Source organism: Elephantulus edwardii, unplaced genomic scaffold (genome assembly GCF_000299155.1).
Source record: "Elephantulus edwardii isolate Elephantulus edwardi_28Jun2011 unplaced genomic scaffold, EleEdw1.0 scaffold00135, whole genome shotgun sequence".
Lineage (NCBI taxonomy): Eukaryota > Metazoa > Chordata > Mammalia > Macroscelidea > Macroscelididae > Elephantulus > Elephantulus edwardii.
This window is the reverse complement of record NW_006399885.1, coordinates 5,682,742-5,687,583: the sequence shown is the minus strand read 5'-3', so window position 1 is coordinate 5,687,583 and position 4,842 is coordinate 5,682,742.

The following is a 4,842-nucleotide window of genomic DNA, read 5'->3' as shown; positions in this document are numbered from 1 at the left end:
AACCATTTTCAAAACATTACTTTTTAAAAGACAGAGTGTATGTGTGTGCATAAGTTGTTTAGTTGCAACTGACCCATAGATGACCCAGGGGTTTTTCACAGGCTGTAAATTTCATGGGAGATTCTCTGGAAGATTCAAACTGCCTGCCTTTAGTTTGGCAGTACAACTCCTTATCCACTAGGCCATGAGAGAAACTAAAATTCATCACACAGCTCCATTTATCAAATAGGAAACAATAAATACTTCAGTGCCCTTACAAATGGAATTTTCCAAAACTCACAAGAGATCCAGGGCAGATAATCCTGGGCTAAAAAAAAAAGCAACAGCTGTAAAGGTGGCAGAGCAGAGCCTGGAGTGTCAGCTTCTCGTCAAGGATGTGATGGAGTGGGGCTGAAGACCACAGACCACACTCCTTTACAAATTTTTGGTCAGAAAAAAACTGTTGAATGAATGAATAACCCACTTCAATAAATGTAAACAGCTCCCCCCTCCCTTTTCTAGCTCCTTGGTCACTCTGTTTGTTCCCCTTGCATATCTCAAAATTACCCTGCAATTACTCAACCATGCAATTTACTGCCTGCGTAGATTCAGGCTCCTGGGGGCAGAAGATAAAAATCACATTCCCTGGGAGGCATGCTTCAGGTTCCTTCCTTCCTGACTGTAATTTAAAAGCAGCAAAACCATAAAAGAATAAAATAATAACATTTGCTGGTCTTTTTAAAAGTAAAAATGTGTCATTTACATTGCACAATGACAGACCTCTAACTGAAAAGCTCATGGCTTAAATCCACCAGCTACTCCCAGGCCAAAGATGGGCAGTCTTGTTGTTGTGTACCGCTGAGTTGGAACTGACCCATGGCTGATCCTTCAATCCAGTGGCAGTTAATCGCATGGGAGGAGACTGCCCATCCTTCTCCCACAGAGCTGCTGGTGAGATTTGAACCACGTGCTTTTGGGATTGGCAGTACAGATTCTTACCAATACGCCACACATACAGCTTTGGAAAAATCAGTGGAGGGTCACCATCAGTCAGAATTGACTCAAGGGGGGTGGGTTTTAAACAATATGTTTCAAAGGGTGAAAATACCAAAGCATTTTCCCTAAAAGACCTTTTTCCAAAGTGCTAAAGTTGTCATTTTGAGGATTAAAGTGTGCCTAATCCAAGCCATGGTATTTTCAACCACCTCGTACACATGTGGAAAAAAAAGAAGGAAAGAAGGCTGAAGAATTCATGTCTCTGAATCATGGTGGTTTGAGGATCTACCATCAATTGTCAGATTACACAACTCTATCGTGGAAGCAATATAACCAGAATGTTCCTTAGAAGTGAGGATGGAGAGACATTAGTGCCTTGGTGATGCAATGGATTAATACTCTAAGTTGTTAATCAAAAGGTTATAGGTTCAAGTCCACCTAGAGATACCTCACAAGACAAGCCTATTGCTCTGCTTTCCAAACAATCCATCATCAAAACCCCTTTGGAGCACAGTTGTACACGCACAGGATTCCCACGGGCCAGAGTTGGTTCAACTGAAACTAGTTTTACAAAAACATTTACACAAGAGAAAAGACGAACTGACAGCTAGTCAGTGTATAACATGGACAGACAGTGCTACCATAGCCGAGCAGAGTAACTATTTCAGACAGAAGACTCTATAAGGGGAATTTACCAAATGCTGTGGAGAAGAGACAGGCATGTTTAATGCATTTTTTTAAGAAGACACTGGCAAGCATATGCAGTTAGATCATGGCACCGTGTCTTATGTCATATGTAGGCTTATTTTACATACAAAAAGAAAATACACCAAAAATTAATCCTGGCTGGGTTCATACTGTGGATGCATTTCCCCCCCACCCCTTTTTTTCTTTCAAACTATTCCAGTAGGTCTGTCTACTGTTTGGCTGAAAGTTGAGTCATGGGGGCTAAGTTTTATTCCAGGCTTGAAGAGTCACAGTCTTGGATATTCCACCATTCTTTTTCTATTGCTAAATTTTGTTCCTTATTTTTCATCCACTGTGTCCAGGATCCATTTCAGAGTGGCCAGCAGTGGAAGCTGGGCACCATCTAAGTCTTCTGGTCTCAAAGTTTTAGGGATTGAAGTTCTGAGAAAGTTAAAGTCCATTAGCACTTTGGGCTGAAAGAGGTTCCCACTTCCTCTTTGTCATTATGGTCATGAGGCTCCAAGGCGAGTGACTCCATCAGGATGTTTGATTACAGTTAAGAAGTTTATATAACTTTTGCCTCCTGTTGCTCTACTATATACATGGAGGTTTAAGGATAGACTTTAATCCTCAAAGCCGTTGAGTTGTATCCAACTTATAACTGACCCTCTGTTAGGTTTCTGAGGCTGTACATTTCATAGCAGTAGATTAACCATTCCCCCCACCCCCACCCCAATCGAGTTGGGTGTTAATCCAAACATCCAGAGAGGTATGGTCCACGGATTAGCAGCACAACTCCCCACTAGAGCCACTAGAGCTTTGCTGTTGTTGTTGTTATGTGCCGTCAAGTCGTTTGCGACTCATAGCGACCCTACGTACAACAGCCCTAAACCCTGCTCTATCCTGTGTCAATCGCACTACCTCTGACACACCCATCCCGATTACCCCAGTCACTAAATCAATCCACCTCATAGAGGGTCTTCCTCTCCTGCGCTGTCCCTCTACTCTACCCAGCATGAAAAAACTAGAGCTTTACATAAATATTTAAAACAAACAAACACAAAACCTGAGGGAGCTCTGGTAGCCTAGTGGCATGAAGCTGTACTGCAATCCCAAAGGCTCGCAGATTGAATTCACCAGATGCTCTCTGCTGGAGAAGAAGGGGGAGGGGCAGTCTCCTCCTGTGCCAGTCGGATCCAACCCTACAGTACACAACGAGAGAGAGAGAGAGAGAGAGAGAGAGAGAGAAAGAACACACACACAAACCCAACACAACTCATTGCTGTTGAGTCAGAGCAAAACTTGTAGGTGATCCTCCAATGGGTTTTCAGAAGGTGTAAATCACAAGGGAGGAGACTTTCCATATTTATTCTACATACATGGATATTGTTGTTGTTGTTATGTGCCGTCGAGTCGCTTGTGACTCATAGCGACCCTATGTACAACAGCCCTAAACTCCGCTCTGTCCTGTGCCAATCGCACTGTCTCTGACACTCCCATCCCAATTATCCCAGTCACTGAATCAATCCACCTCATAGAGGATCTTCCTCTCCTGCACTGTCCCTCCACCCTCCCAAGCATGATGTCCCTCTCCAGGGACCAGTCCCTTCTCACAACATGTCCAAAGTATTTTAGACGGAGCCTCAGAATCTTTGCCTCCAAGGAGCCACCCGGTTTAACCCTTTCCAGGACAAATCTGTTTGTTTTCCTAGCAGTCCATGGTATTCTCAATACTCTTCTCCAGCACCACAGCTCAAAGGCATCAATTCTCCTTCTATCCTCCCTGGTCATTGTCCAACTCTCTGATGCATAACAAGTGATTGCGAAGACCATAGCCTGTATCAGACACACCTTAGTCTCCAGAGAGACACCACTGCTCTTCAGTACTTTGGAGAGGTCTCTAACAGCAGACTTTCCCATGGCAATGCGCCTTTTAATTTCCTGGCTGCTGGTGCCAAGACTGTTGACTATGGAGCCAAGCAAACTAAAGCTGTGTACAATCTCAATCTCTTCACCATCCATCCTGATGCTGCCAATTGATACATGGATATGGGATGTACAAATATGCATGTTGAAATATACATCTGCTAAATCTATGCATGGTTATGAATGCAGGCCTTCTGAGGTGATTAGCACCACAGGAGTACTCACTCTTTAGAACAACCAACTACACAAGATTAAATGGGCAGCATGTGCTCAGAAGGCAGTAAGGAATAGGAAAGAAAGATGGGTGGAACGGTAAACACAGAGGGGGAGTCAACCGAGGGTTGTTACAATGTGAGTGTTGTGATCAGTGTCATAAAACAATATTGCTATGAATAGCTGAATGGAAACCCAATATGCTCTGTAACTTCCCAATCAAAGCACAACAAAAAGTTTTAAAAAACTTTCACAGGGCAACTATTTAATTAATAGTAACAGTTTAGACAAAAAGTGACATGGTTTTGTTCTTTGAAAAGTTGATAAATTAAAAGATGTGATGAGTAAAGCAAAGCAAAACAAAACGTATAGAAATGACAACCTCTTCAAGAAACGGTGCTTACAAAACTGGACTGCTACCTGCAGAAAGCTGAAACAGGATCCATATCTCACACAAAAATCAATAAAACAACATACACAAAAATCAACTAAAGGTGAATCAGAGACCTGGGAGTAAAACCCAAAACCATAAAGTTCATCAGAGACAAACCTGAAACCAAGCTTAGAACGCTTAGTCTCCAAATACAGCCAGAAATGCACAATTGCGAAAGAATAAAATTGATGAATGAGACCTTCTAAAGACTAAATCTCTGTGCTCATCAAAAACATTTTTCAACAAAGTAAAAAGAATACCTAACTGACCAAGAACAAACATTTGGCAATACCATCTCAGACAAGAACCTCATAACAAAAGTTTACAGAATATTCCTGGGACTGCAGAAGAAACAGACTGACAACCCAATTACACAATGGACAAAAGACAGGACAGACTTTTCACAGAGGAAGACATTCAGAAGGCCAACAGACATATGCTCAAGAAATGCTCAAAAGCACTGGCAATAAGAGGGATGCAAATAAAAACCACAATGAGATATCATCTTGCCCCAGTAGCAGTGGCAAAGTGTAGCAGGGCAGCACAAAAGAAATGTTGGAAAGGATGGATGTAGAGAGACAGGAACTCTAATAGTTTGTGGGATTATA